Below are 17,655 nucleotides of genomic sequence, written 5' to 3'. Positions count from 1 at the left end.
CTCAGAGAAATCACGGGGAAAAAGGACAACTTCCGTACAGACAGCACCCGTAGTCAGGATCGAACCCAGAACCCGGGTCTATGGTGCTGTAAGGCAGCAACTCCACTGCTGCGCCACCGTGCAGCCCCAGATGTTGGAATCTTGAGTAAAACACAAAATTCAGGAGGAACTCAGCGGGACAGGCAGAATCTGAAGAGTCAGAAGAGGAGTCCCGACTCGAAAGGTCACAAGTCCATTCCATCCACAGAAGCTGCCTGACCTGCTGAGTTCCGCCAGTACGTCATGTTTTACCGTGAATAGTACAATGCTTTGAGCAAGAAGTAATTGATGTAAATTGATGAAGAATACTTCACTGCTGTTCTTCTGAGCTTCTTGATATTTTCTGAATTGTAGCCATGTCTGGAGAGCTCCTCAGTGGCCACTTTCATCTGACAACATTAATGTTGGCTGGAATGTGTTCAGCTCCCCTGGAAGAGCTGAGATCCAGGAATCCATCGTTCTGGACCACCAATTTCGCATTTAAGCACCTAGGTACTCTCATTATTTCTATTCTAATACTTGTAACCCTTCTAACAATCTTCCCGTACTCTCAACAAACATTTTGCTCCAGCTAAGAAAGACACAAAATGCTGGAGTAACTCAGTGGGTCAGGCAGCATCCCTGGAGAAAAGGAGTGGATGATGTCTGTAAAAACTCCAGCCAGTTGATCCGCACAGAGGGGGGGGGGGGGGGGGGGGGGGGGGGTGCGGACAGGGGTGTGGAAAATAAACGATTTTGAGTTAGGTTAGGTAGCTATTGCTTTGTGTGGCTATTGCCACTGGCAAGAACATTTGTGGTACTTGGGAGTCCCAAGTTGCAAATCTGGGCACAATCACACAATACAGCGTCAGAGACCCTGGTTCAATCCTGATTACAGGTGCTGTTGTACGGAGTTTGTACGTTCTCCTCTTGACCTCGTGGGTTTTCTCCGGGAGCTCTGGTTGCCTCCCACATTCCCAAGACGTATAGGTTGGTACGTTACTTGGCTTCAGTAAGAAGTGTAAATTGTTCCTAGTGTGTAGGATGGTGCTTGGAGCTTGCAGATCAGCCTGGACTCGGCAGGCCGAAGGGCCTGTTTCTGTGTTGTATCTCTAAGCTAAACAAAGGTTTGTGACTAAGCAGAGTGGAGCATGGATTGAAAACTTAGTCAACTCTTCAACAAGCTCACTAATAAGATATTATTCTGGTACTGATGAGGATTCAATGGATGAGTCTGAACTGGGCCTGTACTCGCTGGAGTTTACAAGGATGATGGAAGACCTCATTGAAACTTACCAAATAGTGAAAGGCCTGGATAGAGTGAATGTGGAGATGATGTTTCCACTAGTGGGAGTGTCCATGACCAGAGGCCAAAGCCGCAGAATAAAAGGACGTACCTTTAGAAAGGAGAAGAGGAGTAATTTCTTTAATCAAAGGGTGGTGAAACTGTGGAATTAATTGCCACAGACGGCTGTGGTGAAGTCAATTAATATTTTTAAGTGGGAGATTGACGGATTCTTCATTAATTAAGGGTCTGTCCCACTTGGGCATCATTTGCGCGTCATGCAGGTGGCGTGCAAAGATTTTGTGAATCCCAAAATCCTGGGGCGCCGCACACAACCGCGAGTCACTGCCTACATCACCACGCACCATGCAAGCGTAATGCACGCCATGCGCACGTAATGCATGCCATGCACGCATCACGTGCGCGTCGTGCGTTGTGATGCGTAAATGATGTCCCGTAAATGACACGCAAATGACGCCCAACTGGGACAGGCCCTTAAGGATTTCAAGAGTTATGAGGAGAAGGCAGAAGAATAGGGTTGAGAGGGAAAGATAGATCCACCATGATTTAATGGCAGAGTAGATTTGATGGACTGAATGGCCTAATTCTGCTCCTATCAATTATTAACATAAAATCAACCCCAAAATGTAGCCGTCGTCTAAAGGGAAAAATATTCATCTTTATTGAGCAGGTTTATGCATTAAGTTGCATGGGGTCCTTGTTGAATGGTGACATATTGGTATTCTGAGCAAGTTTTTCAAGTAGCATGACTTTTCAAAGAATTTTCAAAAAGTATAGTGCCCTTATACATGTATGCCAATATGCATTTTATTAATAAATCCATTAGACTGTAGATTTTGGACAAAACTAATCCAAAATGGCAGATTCCCTTCACAAAATGAGTAGATGTACACTGTTTATAACCTCTAACAACCCTCCCATTTCTCCCCCACACCCCCACTTTATAACCCCCCCCCCCCCCCCCCCCCGTCTCACCTAGATTTGGACTTATTTCGCCCCCTCCTCTGGCTTCACAATATAAAACTCTTCAATCCTTCTGTCTCACACTTTCTGCTCTTCTGCTTCAATCTGTGGCTTTTGTTTCAACCATCACCCGATCAAAAAAACCCTCACCTGAGACTATCCATTACTTTCCATGCTTTGTTCTGCCTCCCCTCTCAGTTTTTTTCCCTCCGCTGCCTTACAATCATTCTGAAGAAGGGTCCCGACCCGAAAAGTCACGTATCCTTGTTCTCCACAGATGCTGGTCTGAACCGCTGAGTTGCTCCAGCACTTTGTGTTCTTTTGTATAAACCAGCATCTGCATTTCCCTGTTTCCACGGCTTGCATTATTGTTACTTGGGAACTAATTTTATGCCTGTAGAATGCAGCATAATCCATTTTTGACATGGTACTTGTGAAAGGTGTTGGATAAATTAACTGTGGATCGTATATCCTATGCAGTGTGCAACTTACACATGCGCTAAGTAGGAAACTTTCCAATTTCTGTAGATTTGTCTTTATCATGAGGTCCCATGAATGAGAGGCACCAGCAGGAGCTGGTGTTTTGAAAGTATATTGCAAACAAAAGCCCTGCTTGGTTCGAATTTTTAATTTTTAGCATTTTTGTTTTAGAGATACAGCATGGAACCACCGAGTCCGCACTGACCAGCGATCCCCGTACACTAACACTATCCTACACACACTAGGGACAATTTGCATTTATATCAAGTCAATTAACCTACAAATCTATATGTCTTTGGAGTGTGGGAGGAATCCGAAGATCTTGGTGAGAACCCTAGCTGGTCACGGGGAGAACGTAGAAACTCCGTACAGACAAGCAGCCGAGGTCAGGATTGAACCTGGGACTCTGGCGCCAGGTTCATTGCTCTGCTCCACCTCTGCTCCACTGTGCTGCCATGGGATGGTCATTATTGACTGAGGCGATAACATGAACACAACATGAGCCATCTCGGTCTTCGGCACAACACAACCTGCAGCCAGACCAAATCCTAAACTCTTACAACTCCTATGCAGGTCACAGCGTATCCACTCAATAAATCTAAACCTGTAAGGCGAGTGTATGTCAGGTCAGTCAATTAAATGAATTGATTGCTAGTGCAGCTCTTTCATCATCCTCTTTTATCTAGTGTATTCACAGCACTACTCTTCCACCTAAACCTGTTTTGACAACAACAATATTCGTGGGCATGATCAATATGCCACAGGTGACTGCAGTTCTTACTTCAACGGTCTGCAGTGCTGGTTAAAATCCCACTGACAGAGAAAAATGGAGTTCTATCCAGGAGGCGTGTTCAAAACAGTAAACACGAGAGATCTGATATCGGGAAAGAGTAATTTATTCATTAAATAAACTTCTGGAGAACTGCAAGCAGTAACAAAACTACACAAACAGAAGAAATTGAAAGATATGAGGTGATGGGTTGTTGGAGGGCAATGGGGACATGTTCTGAGAATCTCTGAGGACAGCTGATTAAAACCAAATCAAATGTCTCTTTGTCTTGTGTGTTATCATAATTTCCTGCAGGCAGCTCCTCGAACCATAAGTGAACTAGGGCAGTCTTCTAAACCTGATGTCATTTTCAAAAGGAGGGAGGTGAGGCAAAGGAGGGAATAAGTTCATAAGTTATAGGAGCAGCATTCGGTCCATCAAATCTACTCAGCCATTCAATCATGGTTGATCTACCTTTCCCTCTCAAACCTATCCTCCTGCCTTCTCCCCATAACACCTGACACCCTTACAAATCAAGGATCTGTCAATCTCCACCGTAAAAATATACATTAACATGGCCACAGCCTTCAGTTGCAATGAATTCCACAGATTCACCACCCTCTGACTAAATAAATTCCTCCTCAACTCCTTTTTAAAGGTACATCCTTTTATTCTGAGGCTATGGCCTCTGGTCCTAGACTCTCCCACTACTGGAACCGTCCTCTCCACATCCACTCTCTCCAGGTCTTTCACTATTCAGTACGTTTCAATGAGGTCCCCCCTTTTCCCTCAAAACTACAGTGAGTACAGGCTAAGTGCCGTCAAACGCTCATCGTGTGTTAACCCGATCATTCCTCGGATCATTCTTGCTCACAATACTCCAAATGCGGTCTGACCAGTGCCTTATAAAGCCTCAACATTACAATTGTTTTTGTATTCTAGATTTCCAGCACTCCCAAGTCCCTTTGCACCTCCGATTTCTGAATTCTCACCCCATTTAGAAAATAGCCTTTGTCATTATTCCTAATACCAAAATGCATGACTCCACACTTTGCTACACTGTATTCCATCTGCCACCTCTGCCCACACTCCCAACCTGTCTAAGTCCTTCTGCAGAGTGTCTGCTTTCTCTACACTACCTGCCCCTCCACCTATCTTCGTATCATCTGCAAACATGTAGCGGACCCAACACTGACCCCTGCAGAACTCCTCTAGTCACTTGCAGTCAACTAGAAAACGCCTCCTTTGTTGCCACTCTTCGCCTTCTGCCATCCAGCCAACTTGTTATCCATGCTAGTACCTTCCCTCTGAAACCATGGGGTCTCATCTTCCTTAGCAGCCTCACAATCAGGAATACACGTCTGTCAATTTAACATTTTAACCGGTCCAGGCTCCGCCATATTATGATAAGGATTGACAAGTCTACTAAACCTTCAATATCCTGGTAGGTTCACATGATGAATAGATTTTCGGACTAGATATTGGAGGGGAATGGATGCCAAAGGGAGAATACACCAGCACGACCTCTGGGAGAGAGATGAAAATTGGAAATAACTGGTCCTCCTACCACAATAAATGCTGTTTCATATTAACAAAGCTTGCTTTTACTTTAGTTTTTGATTTTAATTGAGCCAATATTTGCTGAGGAAATCAGGCGACGGAGCTGTTTACCGCTGCTTGCATTAAGCATGGTGACTTTCTATGTATTAAGGCCAGATTAAGAAGCATTGCTCTGCCCTCTCATCGTCAACCTCAGCATGCACTTTCAAGTTGATTTTTTTCACCACTGGCTGCGAGACCCAGATACTTGCTTGTCTTCCAGCACCTCCAGGTGGAGTGCTGCCAGAATGGATCAGGCTGGGAAAGGAAAGTGCATTTGATAAGGTCCCACATAGGAGATTAGTGGGCAAAATTAGGGCACATGGGATTGGTGGTAGAGTGCTGACATGGATAGAAAATTGGTTGGCAGACAGGAAACAGAGTGGGGATTAACGGGTCCCTTTCAGAATGGCAGACAGTGACTAGTGGGGTACCGCAAGGCTCGGTGCTGGGACCGCAGCTATTTACAACATATATCAATGATTTGGATGAAGGGATTCAAAGTAACATTAGCAAATTTACAGATGACACAAAGCTGGGTGGCAGTGTGAACTGTGAGGAGGATGCTATGAGAATGCAGGGTGACTTGGACAGGTTGGGGGAGTGGGCGGATGCATGGCAGATGCAGTTTAATGTGGATAAATGTGAGGTTATCCACATTGGTAGCAAAAACAGGAAGGCAGATTACTATCTAAATGGCATCAAGTTGGGAAAAGGGGAAGTACAGCGGGATCTGGGGGTCCTTGTTCATCAGTCTATGAAAGTAAGCATGCAGGTACAGCAGGCAGTGAAGAAAGTGAATGGCATGTTGGCCTTTATAACAAGAGGAGTCGAGTATAGGAGCAAAGAGGTCCTTCTGCAGTTGTACAGAGTCCTAGTGAGACCACACCCGGAGAATTGTGTGCAGTTTTGGTCCCCTAATTTGAGGATGGACATTCTTGCTATTGAGGGAGTGCAGCGTAGGTTTACAAGGTTAATTCCCGGGATGGCGGGACTGTCATATGCTGAGAGAATGAAGCAGCTGGGCTTGTACACTCTGGAGTTTAGAAGGATGAGAGGATATCTTATTGAAATATATAAGATTCTTAAGGGTTTTGACACGCTAGAGGTAGGAAACATGTTCCCGATGTTGGGGGAGTCCAGAACCAGGGGCCACAGTTTAAGAATAAGGGGTAAGCCATTTAGAACGGAGACGAGGAAACACTTTTTCTCACAGAGAGTTGTGAGTCTGTGGAATTCTCTGCCTCAGAGGGTGGTGGAGGCAGGTTCTCTGGATGCTTTCAAGAGAGAGCTGGATAGGGCTCTTAAAGATAGCGGAGTCAGGGGATATGGGGAAAAGGCAGGAACGGGGTACTAATTGGGGATGATCAGCCATGATCACATTGAATGGCGGTGCTGGCTCGAAGGGCCGAATGGCCTACACCTGCACCTATTGGCTATTGTCTATTGCACTAACCCCGGGATTGTTACTGTCGTGCTGAGCTCAACGTCACAGTCCAGGGAGAAAAATAAAGCACACTCTGTCTCGGGCACTTGTCGCTCTGTTGAGAAAAGTTCTGGCACTTATAGGTTTAACTGTCAGCTTAGACAAAGTTCTCCTTATGGGCTTCGGAACATCGAGTCACAGCTAAGTACTCCCATCTGCTCCTGCAAGTATTGTTTCAGGCACTGTGTACGGCTGGATTGTAATCATGTATTGTCTTTCCGATGACTAGTTATCACACAACAGCTTTCCATTGTAGCTCGGTACATGTGACAATAAACTAAACTCAACTGTTGCTGCTTTGCGTACACACTCTGTCATTGTGCTTCAGCTGACGTTTATTGGAAGGTTGGAGGGATGTGTTGAGGCGGTGGAGGAGGTGAAGCTGTTGGTGCGAATTAACTAAATACCGAGGCTGCTGGTCCAAAAATCTCAAGAATCAAGAGTGTGTTTTACTGTCATATGTCCCGAAACTGAACAATGAAATTCTTACTTGCAGCAACACAACAGAGACACAAACACCATTATAAGCAACAAAAAGAACTTCAATAAATTACAAATGAAACAATATAGTACACAAAGTCCAAAGTCACCAGTGCACTAGATTAAACTAGGGACTCTGGACTTTGTTTGTTTCCTAGTTCGAAGTTTACTTGGAGCTCATAGTGTTGAATAACCTAATGGTTGTTGAGAAGAAGCTGTTCCTGAACCTGGACGCTACAGATTTCAGACTCCTATACCTTCTTCCTTTTGGCAGGAGTGAAATGTGAGCGTAGCCAGGGTGGTATGGGTCCTTGATGATGCTGTAATTAATGTAATTAGTCATTAATTTAGTTTATAGTCACGAGTATTGAGGTGCAGTGGAAAGCTTTTTTGTTGCGTGCTATCCAGTCAGCGGGAAACTAGACACGATGCTGACAGCGTCTCCTGTTGATCCCTTCAATGGTGGGGAGGTCACTAGCCGGGATGGACTGGGCAGTGTTCACCACTTTTTGTAATCTCCTTCGTCCCTGGGTGTTGGTGTTACCAAACCAGGCCCTGATGCAACCAGTCAATATGCTCTCTGTCGTACACCTGTAGAAGTTTGTCGACTCTTCTGTTGCCTTGAAGCTGATTTCAGTCACCAGGCAAGCAGACGGGAGACATCAAACATTCACCTTGGATAGTGGTGGCAGATGGACATGAATATTAACAGATTTCACGTGTTCCCTTCATGAATAGCGTGGACTCCCTTTGAAAAGCTTCATACCTCACAGAAAGAGAGAAACATTTGCATTTTAATAATGCCTTTTCACACATAAGGATATCCTAAAATTAAAAATCTTTGCAACAGTGTTGTTTTTTAACTTGGGAAACCCAGCAGCCAAAATGTGAAGAGCAAGACTCCTCGCTTCATTGACAGGGGGATAAGTATAGCCTGGGACCGCTGAGGACTTCCAAGCTCTTCTTTAAATAGAGCCGCGATTCCTTGTAAAATCCACCCGAGGTGGCAGATGGCTCTCTGTTTTACATATCGAGCAAATGTATACACCCTCAGCACCATGCTGACAACTCTGGAGCGGGTCTTAAACATTCTGCCGCAGAGGTGAGAATGCTAACACTGAGCCAAGGCTGACGCAGGAGCTGTGGTGTGTGACTCCGCCTGCGTGAGATCTAACAGACTGCGGAAGATGTGTGGCATGTCCAGCTGCTTCCCCAGGAAGTAAGATGAAGGCGTCAACCTTGCAGACACGTTGGTTAGCTCGAAGGAGGCAGATATCGGTGGCCACCTGAGGAAAAAGGGTGTTTGAAGATCAAGACCTCAAACCTGACACAGCCGCAGTGATCCTTGCCCTGCCATATGTTTCTGAGACATACAACTGGCACACAAAGCACTGGAGAGAGGCACCCAAAGACTCTCTGCCAATTCCACAGGCAGGATAACTGGACTCATGTGTAAGAAGGAACTGCAGATGCTGGTTTACACTGAAGATAGACACAAAATGTCGGAGAAACTCAACGGGTCAGGCAGCATCTCTGGAGACGTTTCGGGTCAAGACCCTACATCAGATCCCAAAATGTCACCTATTCCTTTTTCCCAGAGGTGTTGCCTGACCCATTGTTACTCCAGCATTTTGTGTGTAAGTGGTCTCATATAACCATATAACCATATAACCATATAACAATTACAGCACGGAAACAGGCCATCTCGACCCTTCTAGTCCGGGCCGAACACGTATTCTCCCCTAGTCCCATATACCTGCGCTCAGACCATAACCCTCCATTCCTTTCACGTCCATATAACTATCCAATTTATTTTTAAATGATAAAAACGAACCTGCCTCCACCACCTTCACTGGAAGCTCATTCCACACAGCCACCACTCTCTGAGTAAAGAAGTTCCCCCTCATGTTACCCCTAAACTTCTGTCCCTTAATTCTCAAGTCATATCCTCTTGTTTGAATCTTCCCTACTCTCAGTGGGAAAAGCTTATCCACGTCAACTCTGTCTATCCCTCTCATCATTTTAAAGACCTCTATCAAGTCCCCCCTTAACCTTCTGCGCTCCAAAGAATAAAGCCCTAACTTGTTCAACCTTTCTCTGTAACTTAGTTGCTGAAACCCAGGCAACATTCTAGTAAATCTCCTCTGTACTCTCTCTATTTTGTTGACATCCTTCCTATAATTAGGCGGCCAAAATTGTACACCATACTCCAGAATTGGCCTCACCAATGCCCTGTACAATTTTAACATTACATCCCAACTTCTATACTCAACGCAATAAAGGCCAGCACACCAAAAGCTTTCTTTACCACCCTATCTACATGAGATTCCACTTTCAGGGAACTGTGCACAGTTATTCCCAGATCCCTCTGTTCACCTGCATTCTTCAATTCCCTACCATTTACCATGTACGTCCTATTTTGATTTGTCCTGCCAAGATGTAGCACCTCACACTTATCAGCATTAAACTCCATCTGCCATCTTTCAGCCCACTCTTCCAACTGCCATAAATCTCTCTGTAGACTTTGAAAATCTACTTCATTATCCACAACCCCACCTATCTTAGTATCATCTGCATACTTACTAATCCAATTTACCACACCATCATCCAGATCATTGATGTACATGACAAACAACAGTGGACCCAACACAGATCCCTGTGGCACCCCACTAGTCACTGGCCTCCAACCTGACAAACAACCATCCACCATTACTCTCTGGCATCTCCCATTCAGCCACTGTTGAATCCATCTTGCTACTCCACCATTAATACCCAACAATTGAACCTTCTTAACCAACCTTCCGTGAGGAACCTTGTCAAAGGCCTTACTGAAGTCCATATATACAACATCCACTGCTTTACCCTCATGAATTTCCCGAGTAACCTCTTCAAAAAATTCAAGAAGATTAGTCAAACATGACCTTCCAGGCACAAATCCATGTTGACTGTTCCTAATCAGACCCTGTTTATCCAGATGCTTATATATATTATCTCTAAGTATCCTTTCCATTAATTTGCCCACCACTGACGTCAAACTAACAGGTCTATAATTGCTAGGTTTACTCTTAGACCCCTTTTTAAACAATGGAACAACATGCGCAGTACGCCAATCCTCCGGCACTATTCCCGTTTCTAATGACATTTGACTCATGTCAGCTTCCTCTTCCGGGCGAACAACAAAAAAATGAGCCTTAATTACACTTACTGGCAACGTTGGACAGGTCACATTGCACATCCAATAGTTTAGTATAGTTTAGAGATAAAGCACGGCCCACCGAGTCCAAGCCGACCACCGATCCCCTTGCACCAGTACTATCCTAACACTAGGGACAATTCTTACAATTTTTACCAGAGCCAATTAACCTACACACCAGTGTGGGAGGAATCTGAAGCACCCGGAAAAAAATCTACGCGGTCACAGGGAGAACATACAAACTCAGTACAGACAGCACCTGTAGTCAGGATATAACCCGGGTCTTTGTCGCTGGAAGGCAGCAACTCTACCGTTGTACCATCATGCCATCCCTTTTCCTGGACAGATGTCAGTATCCTCTTCCAGGCCAACAAAACAATGAGTCTTCATTACACTTACTGGCAACGCAGGACAAGTCACAATGCTTGCACACCCAATACTAAACTTCCAAATCAGGCGTTCTTTTCGAGGCTGCATCCAGGCAAAAGACCACCAGATGGCCAGAGAAATCGATTCAAGGATGTGCGCAAAGGATCCTTGAAAGAGCATAACATCCCCACGGACTCATGGAAATCCCTAGTGCATGACCGCTCACACTAGAGGAGTATTCAGAACGGTGCTGAGAACCGCATCAATAGCTCACTAAAGGTCAGCATTAACAGCAGGAAGAGGTGTGCCATCTCCCAAACAACCCATTCAGGCATCCCCTCAAGTGCCTCCTATCTCACCTGTGGCCTGTCATTTGCCTCAAAAGCCACCCAGGAAACCAGAGAAAGTCACAAAATGCTGGAATAACTCGGCAGGTCAGGCAGCATAGCTGGAGGGATTCTCCGGTGATGCTGCCTGACCTGCTGAATTACTCCAGCATTTTGTGTTTTTCCTTGGTAAACTAGCATTCACAGTTCCTTCGTCCTTGTTTATACGGAAAATCATGTATTGGTTCTTTTAATTTAGGAATACAGTGCAGAAACAGGCCCTTCAGCCCACCAAGTCCGCACCAACCAGCGATCCCCGCACATCCGACATATATTAGGGACAATTAACACGTCTACCAAGCCAATTAACCTACAAACTTGTACGCCTTTGGAGTGTGGGAGGAAACTGAAGATCTCGGTGAAAACCCACCCAGGTCACGGGGAGAACATACAAACTCTGTACAGACAGCACCCAAAGTCGGGATCGAACCCGGGTCTCTGATGCTGCAAGCGCTGTAACGCTGCAACTGCGTCACCAGGCCGCCCCGAGAGTATTGTCTTTACGCTGACTGGTTAGAACGCAACAAAAGATTTTCACTGTACCTTGGTACACGTGACGGTAAACTAAACTGAAACTGAAACCACAGAGCTGGAGTGGGAGCATATCATTCTTGATCCTGCAGGCTTATCTAAGAAGAAAGGGTTCTCTCTACCCTTGAATTAATTGGACTGATTATTATACAGTAGGCATTTGAATATCAGTTGTTAGCATGCAACCGTGATCCTAATTGCTCTGTGCCATAGCTTAAGGCACATTTACAGACCTAAACCAAGATCCCAATAAGATGCCCTTTTACATACAAAGGGTGGTGGGCCTATGGAACGAGCTGCCAGAGGAGATATTGAGACAGATACTGTAGCAACATATCAAAGATATCTGGACAAGTACATGGATAGGAAAGGTTTGTTGTGACAAGAGCCAAATGCAGGCAGGTGGGACTAGTGTAGATGGGGCATCTCGGCTGGCATGGGCCAGTTGGGTTGAAGGACCTGTTTCCATGCTATATGACTCTATATGTAGTAAAACAGCATTCATTCTTTGTTTGGATGGGAGAGCAGTAATGGGGTTGAAGTCCTGACAAAATAAATCAGAGTGACTTGTTTTTCTTGAAAAGTCCTCTTCAAACCTTCAGCAGCAAATGGGCAGGAGAAGGTGATTTACCGATAAGCTGCACTCAAAATTATCAACAGGGACTCGCTTGCTTCTGTGTTTGTCTGTTTGCTGTTCACAGAGGCTGTTGCACATGGCATTATTCACAACATGACAGCCAATTCTTTTCACGAAGTGAACTGCAGGCAATTGAATTCTCAATCAGCTCTCTAACAATCAACAGGGCAGCCCGAAACGTCGCCTATTTCCTTCGCTCCATAGATGCTGCTGCACCCGCTGAGTTTCCCCAGCAATTTTGTGTACCTTCAGTTGTTATTAATGCTGGCTTCAGCAAGATATGGGAGAAGAAAGTCATACCAGGTCACTGCCCCAAACACACAATGTAATGGCACTTGAGACACAAGGAACTGCAGATGCTGGAATCTTTAGCAAAACTCAAGCTGCTGAATTGACTCAGTGGGTCAGACAGCGTCTGTGGAGGACCTGGATAGGGTCGGGTCCCTTTATCAGATTGATTGTTGTGGTGGGGGGGGGGGGGGGGGAGAGAAAGTTGGAAAAGAACTGAAGGTGGGTCAAAGCCTGGCAACAGAAAGGTGGACATAGATGGATACACTGTGGATGGCTCGAGGTAATCATGTATTGTCTTTCTTCTGATGGTTAGCACGCAACAAAAGCTTGTCACTGTACCTCTGTACACATGACAATACACTAAAGTGAACTGAAACTAAACGAGGTGAGGTTTTTTTTTAAATAGGCAGATAGGAGTAAGTGACAAAGGGTAAAAAAGATGAACAAAGTGACAACGATGAAAAGGAAATAAGGAGGGAAGAGAAGTGAAATGGCATGAATGCAAGGCATAAAAATATCAGAGGCGGAATTAAAGCACAAATGGTACAATATTGCATGTTTTCCAAAAGTGACCATGCGAATTTCATGCAGTACTATTCCACGTTTTAGGTTCAATGTTTAGTGCACTCCACTAAAATACTGCAAATGCCACCCAGAGTTGCTATTTAAGACTTCATGCTAGCAACCATTTTAGCTCTTCAGCAACCACGGTACAATCCCCAAATTGTCCCACCTACATAGTTACTATTATGTCTGCTGTCTTTTTATGAGTTCACATCTTTCACCATCCATCCCTCTTCCTCCATGATTCCGCAAATGATTAAAGAAACAATCAGCCTGATAGATAGACCGCTCTTTGCATTTTGGACAATCTTATTTCCCATGAGTTTTATTATTTTCAAAGCCACCATCTTGGGGATTTGGGATATGATTTAAAATACTTCTTCTTTCTACACATTGCAATTAATTCTTCCCTCTTGGGTATATTCTTGGCTTTTCAGGAAAGCGACGGAAAGTCGCTAATAATTGATATTTATGATTAATGCAGTATTAAAATCCCTGTAAGCAGGATAAAATGTAAAAGCAGGATTTATGGTCAGCTGATGGATTTTATTAAAAGCTGAGAAGAAAGGGTAAACTGGTGTAACTGCTCAGGCAGCATAGCTCACCTTTTCCCCCATCAGTAATATACTGATGATATTTGCTGCTAACATCAAAACAAAACTGCCTGGAAAGATGGAAAGATCTACCAATCTCAGTGGCATGAATTCCTCAAAGTAAACTGCTGCCAACCATTTATGCAGTCTAACAACAGTGAGAATATCAAGCAGGCTGTGCAATCTATTCCTTGAAACAATTCACAGAGATGAAAAAAAAGGAAATAAATAATGCAATTTTTAAAATTAACATTTTAAACGCTGCACAGAACTTGAAAGGATGGCTAAAATATACACACGAGATTATGGTTGAATCTGAACTGTTACTTTAAAGAATGCATATGTACTTTTAGTTTAGTTTAGTTTAGAGATGCTAAGTGGAAACAGGCCCTTCAGCCCACCGAGTCCACGCCGACCAGCGATCCCCGTACACTAGCACTATCCCACACACTAGGGACAATTTACAATTTTTACCAAAGTCAATTGACCTACAAACCTGCACGTATCTGGAGGGTGGAAGAAAACCGGAGCACCCGGAGATAACCCACGCGGTCACGGGGTGAACATACAAACTCCCTACAGAGTTAGGATGGAACCCGGGTCTCTGGCGCCGTAAGGCAGCAATTCTACCGCTGCGCCACTGTGCTGCCCACTATTTCCCATCAAATCATAATGAAGGACATGAAGAACAGAGGAACACTGTGCAATGGTTCAAATATAGTGCGCACAAATAATAGTATGAGCGATTTATGTCAGAGCATAACTTCCTGAGATATTTAAAAATAACTCCTCACCTTCAACAAAGGCAATCACAATTGGGAAATTTGCTAAAGCAGCATGATTTTAATTCTTCCTGCAAATTAGACAACTACAGGATGGTGATAGTGGACTACATGCTGTTGTTAGTGAGCATAGGGTTCAGTTGCTCACTCATGATGTGACATCTCTGAATACAAAGTGCAGTAAATACATGCTATCCTGCAAGATTTAACATCAGAATCAGAAAGAAATCAGCCAACTACCTTTGAACACATAGCCAGAGTTAGCAAATTACAGATAATTACATATTGGGATAAATGTTTGTGGCCTAAAAAATTCCTTCTCAGAAGGCTGAAAAAATGGTTGTGCAATAGTTGGCAAAAGGCTTATTATGCTGCAGTTAATCAATATCGTGAAAACCACAAATCTCCAGATGCTGGAAATTTGAAATTAAAAGCACAATATGCTGGAAACGCTTTAACATATCAGTCAACATCAGTGAAAAACGAGGACACGAGCGACAACAGATGCCGGAACCTTGAGCTAAACACAATGTATTTGAGGAATTCAGCAGTTCAGGCAGCATCTGTCTCTTCTTCAGACCTGACCTTAAACAACGCCTGTCCATTTTCACCTCAGATACTGCCTGACCTGCTGAGTTCCTCCAGCACTTGGTATTTTTGCTCTGTGAAAAGTTAAAAAGTTGACGTCACAGGTGAAAGTCCCTTCGAAAGATGGGGAGTGTTGGAGCCTTTCTTCGCAGATGCTGTCTGACTTGTTTAGTATTTCCAGCATTTTATATTCATTGTGCCTATTTATATTGTGCCTATTTCCAGATCCATGACTCTCTGGTGGTATTTTAGTTAGCGCTACAGAAAACTTTCTGAAATAAAATTAAAATAAATGAACCCTTCTTCAGACTGTGCTTCCTGGCCTTGATTTTCAAATGCACTCATTTAAAATATAATTCAAGTTCAAGTTCGTTCACATTTATTGTCACATGCACCAATTACAGTACAGTGATATTTGAGTGACCATACAACCATACAAGTAAAAAGAGCACAGGACAGGATAGAGTTTAACATAAACATCCATGACAGTGGAATCATCATTCCTCACTGTGATGGAAGGCGATAAAATTCAGTCACTCTTCCTCCATTGTTCACCCATGGTCGGGGCCTTTAACCCTCCGCAGTCGCCGCTATGGACAGCCCGATGTACAAGCCCTCTCGTCGGGATGATCGAAACTCCAACGTCGTGAAACCGCGGCTTGGAGTTCCTGAGTCGGCCGCTTCTTACCGGAGACCGCAGCTTCACGATGTTAAAGACCACGGGCCAGCGGTCGAAACACTTCTTCTGGCGATCCCCGGCAAGGGATCACAGGTCTGCGATGGTAAGTTGGCGCCGTGCCCGCGGCTCTGAAGACGGCTGCACTCAGCAAGCCCCCGCGGTCGGAGCTCCAACACTGGCGACCCTCGGCAAGGGATCCCAGGCTCCGCGATGGTAAGTCCGCACCGCGCCTGCTGCTGAAGCTCTGGACCGGTCTCCGGTCTGGAAAGACCGCACCAAACCAGTTGTTAGGCCGCAAGGAGGGCGAAGATACGACATGGAGAAAAGTCGCATCTCCGTCGAGGTAAGTGACTGAAAACGGTTTCCCCCTATTTCCCCACCACCACCCACATCGGACATACCGATTAAATCATACATTTAGATGCACTAAAAATAAAAAATAAAACAAAAGGACAGACGGGCTGCTGGCGAGGCTGCCACTCGCGGAGCCACCCGATGACGATGAAATGTACCGAGAAAGAACAGGTAATTTATGAGGAGAGACTGGAGAAGCTAGTTCTCTTCACTCTGGAGAAAAGGGTTAAGAGGGGGCATGATTAAGGCATATAATAGGATACATCCGCTCTATGACTCTCAATGGCAGCATTTCTTCCTGTATTATACAGCAAGTAAATTGATCAATTCATGGCCAATCACAACCAACTGTCTTATCCTGCTCATTGAGTATTCCTTTAAAGAAGTAATTGATGGATCACTTTCCCAAATGAGTAATGGATTGAATCATGCTGGAAACATTTACAGAGTTAATAACACATGCATTATTGATGCTCAAATATGCAGGAAGTTCCAAGGGTTAAGACAGAGGCAGTAAGTTGTGGATATCTTGGAACCTGTTGATTGATTTCTGCTGTTGTACCTTTCGCCTCACACAAAGAGCCTTGTGCCCTGAAATCCCCTGTTACTTGAAAGCTTTTTTGATTGGTACATTAATCTCTTTGCTGTCAAGGTTGGAACTAAACCAAGTAAGTACTTTTTTAACGGCACGATTATGGTTAATGCAATAAAAACAAACGTTTTCTCTATCCCAGAACAGATACAATTTAAGCCATTCACTTTCATTCCTCAAGTTGGCCAATTGCCATTGTAGGTCATGGAGTCCATGCTGACCACTAACCAGCCATCTACACTAATCCTACACTAATCTAAGCCAACTTTATTCTCACCATATTGTCATCAAACCCCCCCAGGGGGTTCCACCACTCGCCTGCACAGTAGTAGCAACTTACCGGGGCCCATTAACATACCAACGCACACGTCTTCAGAATGTGGGAGGAAACGGGAGTGCCCAGAGGAAACCCGCTCAGTCATAGAGAAAACATGCAAACGCCACACAGTCAGAATTGGACCTGGGTATTTGGCGCTGTAAGGCAGCAGCTCCATAAGCTGCAGGTACACCGTAATTTTCACTTACTCTTCCTTTCTAACTATTTTTTCCTCTCTCTTAATCGGGTCTTGCCAACGAGTAGTCGCTGCCAGATGGATTTAGCTCCTCGTTGGGTGTCATTGGAGCCAAAGGAACTGCATGAGTAGTGATGCAGCCAGCAGCCAATATTCTCCCACACACAGCTGAGCAGAGACAAATGTCAATCTGAATGAAGGCAAGAAACGTCCAGCTGGCCTTTCACATTTTAGACGTTAGACTTTAGAGATACAGTGTGGATCCAGGCCCTTGTGCCCACTGAGTCCACGCCGACCCACATACGCTAGCATGATCCAACACACTAGGGACAATTTTTACTAAAGCCAATTAAAAGAAGGAAACCAGAGCACCCAGAGGAAACCCACGCAGGTCACAGGGAGAATGCACAAACTCCGCACAAACAAAACCCGTAGCCACGATCGAACATATACATCCAGGAAATGCATAAACAGGAAGAATGT

Source organism: Amblyraja radiata, chromosome 5 (assembly GCF_010909765.2).
Source record: "Amblyraja radiata isolate CabotCenter1 chromosome 5, sAmbRad1.1.pri, whole genome shotgun sequence".
NCBI classification, from domain to species: Eukaryota; Metazoa; Chordata; class Chondrichthyes; order Rajiformes; family Rajidae; genus Amblyraja; species Amblyraja radiata.
This window is presented reverse-complemented; position numbering follows the sequence as displayed.